This window comes from Gorilla gorilla, chromosome 18, assembly GCF_029281585.2.
Source record: "Gorilla gorilla gorilla isolate KB3781 chromosome 18, NHGRI_mGorGor1-v2.1_pri, whole genome shotgun sequence".
NCBI classification, from domain to species: Eukaryota; Metazoa; Chordata; class Mammalia; order Primates; family Hominidae; genus Gorilla; species Gorilla gorilla.
The window spans coordinates 42395098-42413631 of record NC_073242.2 but is presented as its reverse complement, the minus strand read 5'-3'; positions in this window follow the sequence as shown (position 1 = coordinate 42413631).

Below are 18534 nucleotides of genomic sequence, written 5' to 3'. Positions count from 1 at the left end.
GAACGGAATGGAATGGAATTCAATGGAATGGAATGGAATTCAATGGAATGAAATGGAATCGAATGGAATGGAATGGAATGGAATTCAATGGAATGGAATGGAATGGAATTCAATGGAATGGAATGGAATGGAATGGAATTCCATGGAATGGAATGGAATGGAATGGAATGGAATTCTATGGAATGGAATTCAATGGAATACAATGGAATTCCATGTAATGGAATGGAATGGAATGGAATGGAATGGAATTCAATGGAATAGAATGGAATGGAATGGAATCAACACAAGTAGAAAGGAAAGGAACGGAACGGAACGGAACGGAACGGAATGGAATGGAATGAACCCGAGTAGAACGGAATGGAATGGAATGGAATGGAATGGAATGGAATGGAATGGAATGGAACGGAATGGAATGGAACGGAATGGAATGGAATGGAATTCAATGGAATTCAATGGAATGGAATGGAATGGAATGGAATGGAATGGAATGGAATCTAATTGAATCGAATGGAATCGAATGGAATAGAATGGAATGGAATGGAATGGAATGGAATAGAATGGAATCAACCCGAGTAGAACGGAATGGAACGGAATGGAACGGAATGGAATGGAACGGAACGGAACGGAACGGAGCGGAATTCAATGGAATGGAACGGAATGGAATGGAATTCAATGGAATGGAACGGAATTCAATGGAATGGAATGGAATGGAATGGAATGGAATCGAATTGAATCGAATGGAATCGAATGGAATAGAATGGAATCGAATGGTATGGAATGGAATAGAATGGAATCAACCCGAGTAGAACGGAACGGAAGGGAACGGAACGGAACGGAACGGAAAGGAATGGAATGGAATGGAATTGAATGGAATGGAACGGAATTCAATGGAATGGAATGGAATGGAATGGAATTCAATGGAATGGAATGGAATCGAATGGAATCGAATGGAATCGAATGGATTCGAATGGAATCGAATGGAATCGAATGGAATGGAATGGAATAGAATGGAATCAACCCGAGTAGAATGGAATGGAATGGAATGGAATGGAATGGAATGGAATGGAATTCAAATGGAATGGAATGGAATGGAATGCAATGGAATGGAATGGAACGGAATTCCATGGAATGGAATGGAATGGAATGGAATTCAATGGAATGGAATGGAATCGAATGGAATCGAATGGAATCGAATGGAATCGAATGGAATGGAATGGAATGGAATGGAATAGAATGGAATCAACCCGAGTGGAAGGGAACGGAACGGAACGGAACGGAACGGAACGGAACGGAACGGAACGGAATGGAATAGAATGGAATCAACCCGAGTAGAACGGAATGGAATGGAATGGAATTGAATGGAACAGAATTAAATGGAATGGAATGGAATGGAATGGAATGGAATGGAGTTCAATGGAATGGAATGGAATGGAATGGAATGGAATGGAATGGAATGGAATGGAATCGAATGGAATCGAATGGAATCGAATGGAATCGAATGGAATGGAATGGAATAGAATGGAATCAATCCGAGTAGAACGGAATGGAACGGAACGGAACGGAACGGAAAGGAATGGAATGGAATGGAATGGAATGGAATGGAACGGAATGGAATGGAACGGAATGGAATGGAATGGAATTCAATGGAATGGAATGGAATGGAATGAAATGGAATGGAATGGAATGGAATAGAACTGAATCGAATGGAATCGAATGGAATAGATTGGAATCGAATGGAATGGAATGGAATAGAATGGAATCAACCCGAGTAGAACGGAACGGAACGGAACGGAATGGAACGGAACGGAACGGAACGGAAAGGAATGGAATGGAATGAACCCGAGTAGAACGGAATGGAATGGAATGGAACGGAATGGAACGGAACGGAACGGAACGGAACGGAACGGAATTCAATGGAATGGAACGGAATGGAATGGAATGGAATGGAATGGAATCGAATTGAATCGAATGGAATCGAATGGAATAGAATGGAATCGAATGGAATGGAAAGGAATAGAATGGAATCCACCCGAGTAGAACGGAACGGAACGGAACGGAACGGAACGGAAAGGAATGGAATGGAATGGAACGGAATTCAGTGCAATGGAACGGAATTCAATGGAATGGAACGGAATGGAATGGAATGGAAAGGAATGGAATGGAATGGAACGGAATGGAATGGAACGGAATGGAATGGAATGAAATGGAATGGAATTCAATGGAATGGAATGGAATTCAATGGAATGGAATTCAATGGAATTCAATGGAATGGAATGGAACGGAATTGAATTCAATGGAATTTAATGGAATCTAATGGAATGGAATGGAATGGAATTCAATTGAATGGAATGGAATGGAATTCAATGGAATGGAATGGAATGGAATGGAATGGAATTCCAAGGAATGGAATGGAATGGAATTCAATGGAATTCAATGGAATGGAATTCAATGGAATTCAATGGAATTCCATGTAATGGAATGGAATTGAATGGAATGGAATGGAATTCAATGGAATAGAATGGAATGGAATGGAATCAACACAAGTAGAAAGGAATGGAACGGAATGGAACGGAACGGAACGGAATGGAATGGAATGAACCCGAGTAGAAAGGAATGGAATGGAATGGAATGGAATGGAATGGAATGGAATCGAATGGAATGGAATGGAATAGAATGGAATCAACCCGAGTAGAACGGAATGGAACGGAATGGAACGGAATGGAACGGAACGGAACGGAACGGAACGGAACGGAATTCAATGGAATGGAACGGAATGGAATGGAATTCAATGGAATGGAACGGAATTCAATGGAATGGAATGGAATGGAATGGAATTCAATGGAATGGAATTCAATGGAATGGAATGGAATGGAATGGAATGGAATGGAATGGAATTCAATGCAATGGATCGGAATTCAATGGAATGGAACGGAATGGAACGGAACGTAATGGAATGGAATGGAATGGAATGGAATGGAATGGAATGGAACGGAATGGAATGGAACGGAATGGAATGGAATGGAATTCAATGGAATGTAATGGAATGGATTGGAATGGAATGGAATCGAATTGAATAGAATGGAATCGAATGGAATAGAATGGAATCGAATGGAATGGAATGGAATAGAATGGAATCAACCCGAGTAGAACGGAACGGAATGGTACCGAACGGAACGGAACGGAAAGGAATGGAATGGAATGAACCCGAGTAGAACGGAATGGAATGGAATGGAACGGAATGGAACGGAACGGAACGGAACGGAACGGAACGGAATTCAATGGAATGGAACGGAATGGAATGGAATTCAATGGAATGGAACGGAATTCAATGGAATGGAATGGAATGGAATGGAACGGTACGGAACGGAACGGAACGGAACGGAACGGAATGGAATGGAATTCCATGGAATGGAATGGAATGGAATGGAATTCAATGTAATGGAATTCAATGGAAGGGAATGGAATGGAATGGAATGGAATGGAACGGAATTCAATGGAATGGAATGGAATGGAATGGAATCGAATGGAATGGAATGGAATGGAATGGAATGGAATGGAATGGAATGGAATGGAATGGAATTCGATGGAATGGAATGGAATGGAATGGAATGGAATGGAATGGAATGGAATGGAATGGAATTCAATGGAATGGAATGGAATTCGATGGAATGGAATGGAATGGAATTCAATGGAATGGAATGGAATGGAATGGAATGGAATTCAATGGAATGGAATGGAATGGAATGGAATGGAATCGAAAGGAATCGAATGGAATCGAATGGAATGGAATGGAATAGAATGGAATCAACCCGAGTAGAATGGAATGGAATGGAATGGAATGGAATGGAATGGAATGGAATGGAATTCGAATGGAATGGAATGGAATGGAATGGAATGGAATGGAAATGAACGGAATTCAATGGAATGGAATGGAAAGGAATGGAATTCAATGGAATGGAATGGAATTCAATGGAATTCAATGGAATGGAATGGAATGGAATGGAATGGAATGGAAAGGAATGGAATTCCATGGAATGGAATGGAATCGAATGGAATGGAATGGAATGGAATTCAATGGAATGGAATGGAATTCAATGGAATGGAATGGAATGGAATGGAATGGAACGGAATTCAATGTAATGGAATTCAATGGAATGGAATGGAATGGAATGGAAAGGAATGGAATGGAACGGAATTCAATGGAATGGAATGGAATGGAATGGAATTCAATGTAATGGAATGGAATTCAATGGAATGGAATGGAATGGAATGGAATGGAACGGAATGGAATTCAATTGAATGGAATGGAATGGAATGGAATCGAATGGAATCGAATGGAATCGAATGGAATCGAATGGAATGGAATGTAATAGAATGGAATCAACCCGAGTAGAATGGAATGGAATGGAATGGAATGGAATGGAATGGAATGGAATGGAATGGAATGGAATGGAATTCGATGGAATGGAATGGAACGGAATGGAATGGAATGAAATGGAATTCCATGGAATGGAATGGAATCGAATGGAATGGAATTCCATGGAATGGAATGGAATCGAATGGAATGGAAAGGAATGGAATTCCATGGAATGGAATGGAATTCAATGGAATGGAATGGAATGGAATGGAATGGAATTCAATGGAATGGAATGGAATTCTATGGAATGGAATGGAATGGAATGGAATGGAATGGAATCGAATCGAATTGAATCGAATGGAATCGAATGGAATAGAATGGAATCGAATGGAATGGAATGGAATAGAATGGAATCAACCCGAGTAGAACGGAACGGAACGGAACGGAACGGAACGGAACGGAAAGGGATGGAATGGAATGGAACGGAATTCAATGCAATGGAACGGAATTCAATGGAATGGAACGGAATGGAACGGAATGGAACGGAACGGAATGGAATGGAATGGAATGGAATGGAATGGAACGGAATGGAATGGAACGGAATGGAATGGAATGGAATGGAATTCAATGGAATGGAATTCAATGGAATTCAATGGAATGGAATGGAATGGAATGGAATGGAATGGAATGGAATTCAATGGAATGGAATGGAATGGAATGGAATCGAATGGAATCGAATGGAATCGAATGGAATGGAATGGAATGGAATGGAATAGAATGGAATCAATCCGAGTAGAACGGAACGGAACGGAACGGAACGGAACGGAACGGAAAGGAATGGAATGGAATGGAACGGAATTCAATGCAATGGATCGGAATTCAATGGAATGGAACGGAATGGAACGGAATGGAACGGAACGTAATGGAATGGAATGGAATGGAATGGAATGGAATGGAATGGAACGGAATGGAATGGAACGGAATGGAATGGAATGGAATTCAATGGAATGGAATGGAATGGAATGGAATGGAATGGAATGGAATCGAATTGAATCGAATGGAATCGAATGGAATAGAATGGAATCGAATGGAATGGAATGGAATAGAATGGAATCAACCCGAGTAGAACGGAACGGAACGGAACGGAACGGAAAGGAACGGAAAGGAATGGAATGGAATGGAACGGAATTCAATGCAATGGAACGGAATTCAATGGAATGGAACGGAATGGAATGGAATGGAAAGGAATGGAATGGAATGGAACGGAATGGAATGGAACGGAATGGAATGGAATGAAATGGAATGGAATTCAATGGAACGGAATGGAATTCAATGGAATGGAATTCAATGGAATACAATGGAATGGAATGGAATGGAATGGAATGGAATGGAATTCAATGGAATGAAATGGAATCGAATGGAATGGAATGGAATGGAATTCAATGGAATGGAATGGAATGGAATTCAATGGAATGGAATGGAATGGAATGGAATGGAATGGAATTCCATGGAATGGAATGGAATGGAATGGAATGGAATGGAATTCCATGGAATGGAATTCAATTGAATTCAATGGAATTCCATGTAATGGAATGGAATGGAATGGAAAGGAATGGAATTCAATGGAATAGAAAGGAATGGAATGGAATCAACACAAGTAGAAAGGAAAGGAACGGAACGGAACGGAACGGAACGGAATGGAATGGAATGAACCCGAGTAGAACGGAATGGAATGGAATGGAATGGAATGGAATGGAATGGAATGGAATGGAATGGAATAGAATGGAATCAACCCGAGTAGAACGGAATGGAACGGAATGGTACGGAATGGAACGGAACGGAACGGAACGGAACGGAGCGGAATTCAATGGAATGGAACGGAATGGAATGGAATTCAATGGAATGGAACGGAATTCAATGGAATGGAATGGAATGGAATGGAATGGAATGGAATCTAATTGAATCGAATGGAATCGAATGGAATAGAATGGAATCGAATGGAATGGAATGGAATAGAATGGAATCAACCCGAGTAGAAGGGAACGGAACGGAACGGAACGGAACGGAACGGAAAGGAATGGAATGGAATGGAATTGAATGGAATGGAACGGAATTCAATGGAATGGAATGGAATGGAATGGAATTCAATGGAATGGAATGGAATCGAATGGAATCGAATGGAATCGAATGGATTCGAATGGAATCGAATGGAATCGAATGGAATGGAATGGAATCAACCCGAGTAGAACGGAAAGGAACGGAATGGAACGGAATGGAATGGAACGGAACGGAACGGAACGGAACAGAATTCAATGGAATGGAACGGAATGGAATGGAATTCAATGGAATGGAACGGAATTCAATGGAATGGAATGGAATGGAATGGAACGGAACGGAACGGAACGGAACGAAACGGAACGGAACGGAACGGAACGGAATGGAATGGAATTCCATGGAATGGAATGGAATGGAATGGAATTCAAAGGAATGGAATTCAATGGAATGGAATGGAATGGAATGGAATGGAATGGAATGGAACGGAATTCAATGGAATGGAATGGAATGGAATGGAATTCAATGGAATGGAATGGAATTCAATGGAATGGAATGGAATGGATTGGAATGGAATGGAATGGAATGGAATGGAATCGAATGGAATCGAATGGAATCGAATGGAATGGAATGGAATAGAATGGAATCAACCCGAGTAGAATGGAATGGAATGGAATGGAATGGAATGGAATGGAATTCAAATGGAATGGAATGGAATGGAATGCAATGGAATGGAATGGCACGGAATTCAATGGAATGGAATGGAATGGAATGGAATTCAATGGAATGGAATGGAATGGAATGGAATCGAATGGAATCGAATGGAATCGAATGGAATCGAATGGAATGGAATGGAATGGAATGGAATGGAATGGAATAGAATGGAATCAACCCGAGTGGAATGGAACGGAACGGAACGGAACGGAACGGAACGGAATGGAACGGAATGGAATAGCATGGAATCAACCCGAGTAGAACGGAATGGAATGGAATGGAATTGAATGGAACAGAATTCAATGGAATGGAATGGAAAGGAATGGAATTCAATGGAATGGAATGGAATGAAATGGAATGGAATGGAGTTCAATGGAATGGAATGGAATGGAATGGAATGGAATGGAATGGAATCGAATGGAATGGAATGGAATAGAATGGAAACAACCCGAGTAGAACGGATTGGAACGGAATGGTACGGAATGGAACAGAACGGAACGGAACGGAACGGAGCGGAATTCAATGGAATGGAACGGAATGGAATGGAATTCAATGGAATGGAACGGAATTCAATGGAATGGAATGGAATGGAATGGAATGGAATGGAATCTAATTGAATCGAATGGAATCGAATGGAATAGAATGGAATGGAATGGAATGGAATGGAATAGAATGGAATCAACCCGAGTAGAACGGAAAGGAACGGAATGGAACGGAATGGAACGGAACGGAACGGAACGGAACGGAACAGAATTCAATGGAATGGAACGGAATGGAATGGAATTCAATGGAATGGAATGGAATTCAATGGAATGAAATGGAATCGAATGGAATGGAATGGAATGGAATTCAATGGAATGGAATGGAATGGAATTCAATGGAATGGAATGGAATGGAATGGAATTCCATGGAATGGAATGGAATGGAATGGAATGGAATTCTATGGAATGGAATTCAATGGAATACAATGGAATTCCATGTAATGGAATGGAATGGAATGGAATGGAATGGAATTCAATGGAATAGAATGGAATGGAATGGAATCAACACAAGTAGAAAGGAAAGGAACGGAACGGAACGGAACGGAACGGAATGGAATGGAATGAACCCGAGTAGAACGGAATGGAATGGAATGGAATGGAATGGAATGGAATGGAATGGAATGGAACGGAATGGAATGGAACGGAATGGAATGGAATGGAATTCAATGGAATTCAATGGAATGGAATGGAATGGAATGGAATGGAATGGAATCGAATGGAATTGAATCGAATGGAATCGAATGGAATAGAATGGAATGGAATGGAATGGAATGGAATAGAATGGAATCAACCCGAGTAGAACGGAATGGAACGGAATGGAACGGAATGGAATGGAACGGAACGGAACGGAACGGAGCGGAATTCAATGGAATGGAACGGAATGGAATGGAATTCAATGGAATGGAACGGAATTCAATGGAATGGAATGGAATGGAATGGAATGGAATCGAATTGAATCGAATGGAATCGAATGGAATAGAATGGAATCGAATGGTATGGAATGGAATAGAATGGAATCAACCCGAGTAGAACGGAACGGAAGGGAACGGAACGGAACGGAACGGAAAGGAATGGAATGGAATGGAATTGAATGGAATGGAACGGAATTCAATGGAATGGAATGGAATGGAATGGAATTCAATGGAATGGAATGGAATCGAATGGAATCGAATGGAATCGAATGGATTCGAATGGAATCGAATGGAATCGAATGGAATGGAATGGAATAGAATGGAATCAACCCGAGTAGAATGGAATGGAATGGAATGGAATGGAATGGAATGGAATGGAATGGAATGGAATTCAAATGGAATGGAATGGAATGGAATGCAATGGAATGGAATGGAATGGAATGGAATGGAATTCAATGGAATGGAATGGAATCGAATGGAATCGAATGGAATCGAATGGAATCGAATGGAATGGAATGGAATGGAATGGAATGGAATGGAATGGAGTGGAATAGAATGGAATCAACCCGAGTAGAACGGAATGGAATGGAATGGAATGGAATGGAACGGAATGGAACAGAACGGAATGGAAAGGAACGGAACAGAACGGAATGGAGTTTAATGAACCCGAGTAGAACGGAATGGAATGGAATGGAATGGAACGGAATGGAACGGAATGGAACGGAACGGAATGGAATGGAATGGAATGGAATTGAATGGAATGGAACGGAATGGAATGGAAAGGAATGGAATGGAATGGAATGGAATTCAATGGAATGGAATGGAATGGAATGGAATTCAATGTAATGGAATTCAATGGAAGGGAATGGAATGGAATGGAATGGAATGGAACGGAATTCAATGGAATGGAATGGAATGGAATGGAATCGAATGGAATCGAATTGAATCGAATGGAATGGAATGGAATGGAATGGAATGGAATGGAATTCGATGGAATGGAATGGAATGGAATGGAATGGAATGGAATGGAATGGAATGGAATGGAAATCAATGGAATGGAATTCAATGGAATTCAATGGAATTCCATGTAATGGAATGGAATGCAATGGAATGGAATGGAATTCAATGGAATAGAATGGAATGGAATGGAATCAACAAAAGTAGAAAGGAATGGAACGGAACGGAACGGAACGGAACGGAATGGAATGGAATGAACCCGAGTAGAAAGGAATGGAATGGAATGGAATGGAATGGAATGGAATGGAATGGAATGGAATCGAATGGAATGGAATGGAATGGAATTCAATTGAATGGAATGGAATGGAATTCAGTGGAATGGAATGGAATGGAATGGAATTCAATGGAATGGAATGGAATCGAATGGAATCGAATGGAATCGAATGGAATCGAATGGAATAGAATGGAATCGAATGGAATGGAATGGAATAGAATGGAATCAACCCGAGTAGAACGGAACGGAACGGAACGGAACGGAAAGGAATGGAATGGAATGGAACGGAATTCAATGCAATGGATCGGAATTCAATGGAATGGAACGGAATGGAACGGAACGTAATGGAATGGAATGGAATGGAATGGAATGGAATGGAACGGAATGGAATGGAACGGAATGGAATGGAATGGAATTCAATGGAATGGAATGGAATGGAATGGAATGGAATGGAATGGAATCGAATTGAATAGAATAGAATCGAATGGAATAGAATGGAATCGAATGGAATGGAATGGAATAGAATGGAATCAACCCGAGTAGAACGGAACGGAACGGAACGGAACGGAACGGAACGGAACGGAAAGGAATGGAATGGAATGAACCCGAGTAGAACGGAATGGAATGGAATGGAACGGAATGGAACGGAACGGAATGGAACGGAACGGAACGGAACGGAATTCAATGGAATGGAACGGAATGGAATGGAATTCAATGGAATGGAACGGAATTCAATGGAATGGAATGGAATGGAATGGAACGGTATGGAACGGAACGGAACGGAATGGAACGGAATGGAATGGAATTCCATGGAATGGAATGGAATGGAATGGAATTCAATGTAATGGAATTCAATGGAATGGAATGGAATGGAATGGAATGGAATGGAATGGAACGGAATTCAATGGAATGGAATGGAATGGAATGGAATCGAATGGAATCGAATGGAATCGAATGGAATCGAATGGAATGGAATGTAATAGAATGGAATCAACCCGAGTAGAATGGAATGGAATGGAATGGAATGGAATGGAATGGAATGGAATGGAATGGAATGGAATGGAATTGAAAGGAATGGAACGGAATTCAATGGAATGGAATGGAATGGAATGGAATTCAATGGAATGGAATGGAATGGAATGGAATCGAATGGAATCGAATGGAATCGAATGGAATGGAATGGAATGGAATGGAATGGAATGGAATGGAATGGAATGGAATGGAATGGAATGGAATGGAATTCGATGGAATGGAATGGAATGGAATGGAATTCAATGGAATGGAATGGAATTCGATGGAATGGAATGGAATGGAATTCAATGGAATGGAATGGAATGGAATGGAATGGAATGGAATGGAATCGAATTGAATCGAATGGAATCGAATGGAATAGATTGGAATCGAATGGAATGGAATGGAATAGAATGGAATCAACCCGAGTAGAACGGAACGGAACGGAACGGAACGGAACGGAAAGGAATGGAATGGAATGGAATTGAATGGAATGGAACGGAATTCAATGGAATGGAATGGAATGGAATGGAATTCAATGGAATGGAATGGAATCGAATGGAATCGAATGGAATCGAATGGATTCGAATGGAATCGAATGGAATCGAATGGAATGGAATGGAATAGAATGGAATCAATCCGAGTAGAACGGAAAGGAACGGAATGGAACGGAATGGAACGGAACGGAACGGAACGGAACGGAACAGAATTCAATGGAATGGAACGGAATGGAATGGAATTCAATGGAATGGAACGGAATTCAATGGAATGGAATGGAATGGAATGGAACGGAACGGAACGGAACGGAACGAAACGGAACGGAACGGAACGGAACGGAACGGAATGGAATGGAATTCAATGGAATGGAATGGAATGGAATGGAATTCAATGGAATGGAATTCAATGGAATGGAATGGAATGGAATGGAATGAATGGAATGGAATGGAATGGAACGGAATTCAATGGAATGGAATGGAATGGAATGGAATTCAATGGAATGGAATGGAATTCCATGGAATGGAATGGAATGGAATTCCATGGAATGGAATGGAATGGAATGGAAAGGAATGGAATGGAATGGAATGGAATGGAATGGAATGGAATGGAATGGAATAGAATGGAATCAACCCGAGTAGAATGGAATGGAATGGAATGGAATGGAATGGAATGGAATGGAATGGAATGGAATGGAATTCAAATGGAATGGAATGGAATGGAATGCAATGGAATGGAATGGAACGGAATTCAATGGAATGGAATGGAATGGAATGGAATGGATGGAATGGAATTCAAAGGAATGGAATGGAATTCGATGGAATGGAATGGAATGGAATTCAATGGAATGGAATGGAATGGAATGGAATGGAATTCAATGGAATGGAATGGAATGGAATGGAATGGAATGGAATCGAAAGGAATCGAATGGAATCGAATGGAATGGAATGGAATAGAATGGAATCAATCCGAGTAGAACGGTACGGAACGGAACGGAACGGAATGGAAAGGAATGGAATGGAATGGAACGGAATTCAATGCAATGGATCGGAATTCAATGGAATGGAACGGAATGGAACGGAATGGAAGGGAATGGAATGGAATGGAATGGAATGGAATGGAATGGAATGGAACGGAATGGAATGGAACAGAATGGAATGGAATGGAATTCAATGGAATGGAATGGAATGGAATGGAATGGAATGGAATGGAATGGAATGGAATGGAATGGAATTCAATTGAATGGAATGGAATCGAATGGAATCGAATGGAATCAAATGGAATCGAATGGAATGGAATGTAATAGAATGGAATCAACCCGAGTAGAGTGGAATGGAATGGAATGGAATGGAATGGAATGGAATGGAATGGAATGGAATGGAATGGAATGGAATGGAACGGAATGGAATGGAATTCGATGGAATGGAATGGAACGGAATGGAATGGAATGGAATGGAATGGAATGGAATGGAATTCTAGGGAATGGAATGGAATGGAATGGAATGGAATGGAATGAAATGGAATTCCATGGAATGGAATGGAATCGAATGGAATGGAATTCCATGGAATGGAATGGAATCGAATGGAATGGAATGGAATGGAATTCAATGGAATGGAATGGAATTCGAATGGAATGGAATGGAATGGAATGGAATGGAATGGAATGGAATTGAACGGAATTCAATGGAATGGAATGGAAAGGAATGGAATTCAATGGAATGGAATGGAATTCAATGGAATTCAAAGGAATGGAATGGAATGGTATGGAATGGAATGGAATGGAAAGGAATGGAATTCCATGGAATGGAATGGAATCGAATGGAATGGAATGGAATGGAATTCAATGGAATGGAATGGAATTCAATGTAATGGAATGGAATGGAATGGAATTCAATGTAATGGAATTCAATGGAATGGAAAGGAATGGAATGGAACGGAATTCCATGGAATGGAATGGAATGGAATGGAATTCAATGGAATGGAATGGAATTCAATGGAATGGAATGGAATGGAATGGAATGGAATGGAATGGAATTCAATTGAATGGAATGGAATCGAAAGGAATCGAATGGAATCGAATGGAATCGAATGGAATGGAATGTAATAGAATGGAATCAACCCGAGTAGAGTGGAATGGAATGGAATGGAATGGAATGGAATGGAATGGAATGGAATGGAATGGAATGGAATTCGATGGAATGGAATGGAACGGAATGGAATGGAATGGAATGGAATGGAATGGAATGGAATTCTAGGGAATGGAATGGAATGGAATGGAATGGAATGGAATGAAATGGAATTCCATGGAATGGAATGGAATCGAATGGAATGGAATTCCATGGAATGGAATGGAATCGAATGGAATGGAATGGAATGGAATTCAATGGAATGGAATGGAATTCAATGGAATGGAATGGAATGGAATGGAATGGAATGGAATGGAATGGAATTCTATGGAATGGAATGGAATTCAATGGAATGGAATGGAATGGAGTGGAATGGAATGGAATCGAATCGAATTGAATCGAATGGAATCGAATGGAATAGAATGGAATCGAATGGAATGGAATGGAATAGAATGGAATCAACCCGAGTAGAATGGAATGGAATGGAATGGAATGGAATTCAATGGAATGGAATGGAATGGAATGGAATCGAATGGAATCGAATGGAATCGAATGGAATCGAATGGAATGGAATGGAATGGAATGGAATGGAATAGAATGGAATGGAATTCGATGGAATGGAATGGAATGGAATGGAATGGAATGGAATGGAATGGAATGGAATGGAATTCAATGGAATGGAATGGAATTCGATGGAATGGAATGGAATGGAATTCAATGGAATGGAATGGAATGGAATGGAATGGAATCGAATTGAATCGAATGGAATCGAATGGAATAGATTGGAATCGAATGGAATGGAATGGAATAGAATGGAATCAACCCGAGTAGAACGGAACGGAACGGAACGGAACGGAACGGAACGGAAAGGAATGGAATGGAATGGAATTGAATGGAATGGAACGGAATTCAATGGAATGGAATGGAATGGAATGGAATTCAATGGAATGGAATGGAATCGAATGGAATCGAATGGAATCGAATGGATTCGAATGGAATCGAATGGAATCGAATGGAATGGAATGGAATAGAATGGAATCAATCCGAGTAGAACGGAAAGGAACGGAATGGAACGGAATGGAACGGAACGGAACGGAACGGAACAGAATTCAATGGAATGGAACGGAATGGAATCGAATTCAATGGAATGGAACGGAATTCAATGGAATGGAATGGAATGGAATGGAACGGAACGGAACGGAACGGAACGAAACGGAATGGAACGGAACGGAACGGAACGGAATGGAATGGAATTCAATGGAATGGAATGGAATGGAATGGAATTCAATGGAATGGAATTCAATGGAATGGAATGGAATGGAATGGAATGGAATGGAACGGAATTCAATGGAATGGAATGGAATGGAATGGAATTCAATGGAATGGAATGGAATTCCATGGAATGTAATGGAATGGAATGGAAAGGAATGGAATGGAATGGAATGGAATGGAATGGAATGGAATGGAATGGAATGGAATAGAATGGAATCAACCCGAGTAGAATGGAATGGAATGGAATGGAATGGAATGGAATGGAATGGAATGGAATTCAAATGGAATGGAATGGAATGGAATGCAATGGAATGGAATGGAACGGAATTCAATGGAATGGAATGGAATGGAATGGAATGGAATGGATGGAATGGAATTCAATGGAATGGAATGGAATTCGATGGAATGGAATGGAATGGAATTCAATGGAATGGAATGGAATGGAATGGAATTCAATGGAATGGAATGGAATGGAATGGAATGGAATGGAATCGAAAGGAATCGAATTGAATCGAATGGAATGGAATGGAATAGAATGGAATCAACACGAGTAGAATGGAATGGAATGGAATTTAATGGAATGGAAAGGAATGGAATGGAATTCGAATGGAATGGAATGGAATGGAATGGAATGGAATGGAATGGAATTGAACGGAATTCAATGGAATGGAATGGAAAGGAATGGAATTCAATGGAATGGAATGGAATCGACTGGAATGGAATGGAACGTAATTCAATGGAATGGAATGGAATTCAATGGAATGGAATGGAATGGAATGGAATTCAATGTAATGGAATACAATGGAATGGAATGGAATGGAATGGAATTCAATGTAATGGAATACAATGGAATGGAATGGAATGGAAAGGAATGGAACGGAACGGAATTCAATGGAATGGAATGGAATGGAATGGAATTCAATGGAATGGAATGGAATTCAATGGAATGGAATGGAATGGAATGGAAAGGAATGGAACGGAACGGAATTCAATGGAATGGAATGGAATGGAATGGAATTCAATGGAATGGAATGGAATTCAATGGAATGGAATGGAATGGAATGGAATGGAATGGAATGGAATGGAATGGAATGGAATCGAATGGAATCGAATGGAATCGAATGGAATCGAATGGAATGGAATGGAATAGAATGGAATCAACCCGAGTAGAATGGAATGGAATGGAATGGAATGGAATGGAATGGAATGGAATTGAATGGAATGGAATGGAATGGAATTCAAATGGAATGGAATGGAATGGAATGGAATGGAATTGAATGGAATGGAACGGAATTCAATGGAATGGAATGGAATGGAATGGAATTCAATGGAATGGAATGGAATGGAATGGAATCGAATGGAATCGAATGGAATCGAATGGAATCGAATGGAATCGAATGGAATGCAATGGAATAGAATGGAATCAACCCGAGTGGAATGGAATGGAACGGAACGGAACGGAACGGAACGGAATGGAATAGAATGGATTCAACCCGAGTAGAACGGAATGGAATGGAATGGAATGGAATGGAACAGAATTCAAAGGAATGGAATGGAATGGAATGGAATTCAATGGAATGGAATGGAATGGAATGGAATGGAATGGAATGGAATGGAGTTCAATGGAATGGAATGGAATGGAATGGAATGGAATGGAATGGAGTCGAATGGAATCGAATGGAATCGAATGGAATCGAATGGAATGGAATGGAATAGAATGGAATCAATCCGAGTAGAACGGTACGGAACGGAACGGAACGGAATGGAAAGGAATGGAATGGAATGGAACGGAATTCAATGCAATGGATCGGAATTCAATGGAATGGAACGGAATGGAACGGAATGGAAGGGAATGGAATGGAATGGAATGGAATGGAATGGAATGGAATGGAACGGAATGGAATGGAACGGAATGGAATGGAATGGAATTCAATGGAATGGAATGGAATGGAATGGAATGGAATGGAATGGAATGGAATCGAATTGAATCGAATGGAATCGAATGGAATAGAATGGAATCGAATGGAATGGAATGGAATAGAATGGAATCAACCCTTGTATAACGGAACGGAACGGAACGGAACGGAACGGAAAGGAATGGAATGGAATGGAATTGAATGGAATGGAACGGAATTCAATGGAATGGAATGGAATGGAATGGAATTCAATGGAATGGAATGGAATCGAATGGAATCGAATGGAATCGAATGGATTCGAATGGAATCGAATGGAATCGAATGGAATGGAATGGAATAGAATGGAATCAATCCGAGTAGAACGGAAAGGAACGGAATGGAACGGAATGGAACGGAACGGAACGGAACGGAACGGAACAGAATTCAATGGAATGGAACGGAATGGAATGGAATTCAATGGAATGGAACGGAATTCAATGGAATGGAATGGAATGGAATGGAACGGAACGGAACGGAACGGAACGAAACGGAACGGAACAGAACGGAACGGAACGGAACGGAACGGAACGGAATGGAATGGAATTCAATGGAATGGAATGGAATGGAATGGAATTCAATGGAATGGAATTCAATGGAATGGAATGGAATGGAATGGAATGGAATGGAATGGAACGGAATTCAATGGAACGGAATGGAATGGAATGGAATGGAATGGAATGGAATCGAATGCAATCGAATGGAATCGAATGGAATCGAATGGAATGGAATGGATTAGAATGGAATCAATCCGAGTAGAACGGAATGGAACGGAACGGAATGGAACGGAAAGGAATGGAATGGAATGGAACGGAATTCAATGCAATGGATCGGAATTCAATGGAAAGGAACGGAATGGAACGGAATGGAACGGAACGTAATGGAATGGAATAGAATGGAATGGAATGGAATGGAATGGAATGGAACGGAATGGAATGGAATGGAATTCAATGGAATGGAATGGAATGGAATGGAATGGAATGGAATCGAATTGAATCGAATGGAATCGAATGGAATAGATTGGAATCGAATGGAATGGAATGGAATAGAATGGAATCAACCCGAGTAGAACGGAACGGAACGGAACGGAACGGAACGGAATGGAAAGGAATGGAATGGAATGGAATTGAATGGAATGGAACGGAATTCAATGGAATGGAATGGAATGGAATGGAATTCAATGGAATGGAATGGAATCGAATGGAATCGAATGGAATCGAATGGATTCGAATGGAATCGAATGGAATGGAATGGAATGGAATGGAATGGAATGGAATCAATCCGAGTAGAACGGAAAGGAACGGAATGGAACGGAATGGAACGGAACGGAACGGAACGGAACGGAACAGAATTCAATGGAATGGAACGGAATGGAATGGAATTCAATGGAATGGAACGGAATTCAATGGAATGGAATGGAATGGAAAGGAAAGGAACGGAACGGAACGGAACGAAACGGAACGGAAAGGAACGGAACGGAACGGAATGGAATGGAATTCAATGGAATGGAATGGAATGGAATGGAATTCAATGGAATGGAATTCAATGGAATGGAATGGAATGGAATGGAATGGAATGGAACGGAATTCAATGGAATGGAATGGAATGGAATGGAATTCAATGGAATGGAATGGAATTCAATGGAATGGAATGGAATGGAATGGAATCGAATGGAATCGAATGGAATCGAATGGAATCGAATGGAATGGAATGGAATAGAATGGAATCAACCCGAGTAGAATGGAATGGAATGGAATGGAATGGAATGGAATGGAATGGAATGGAATGGAATGGAATTAAAATGGAATGGAATGGAATGGAATGCAATGGAATGGAATGGAACGGAATTCAATGGAATGGAATGGAATGGA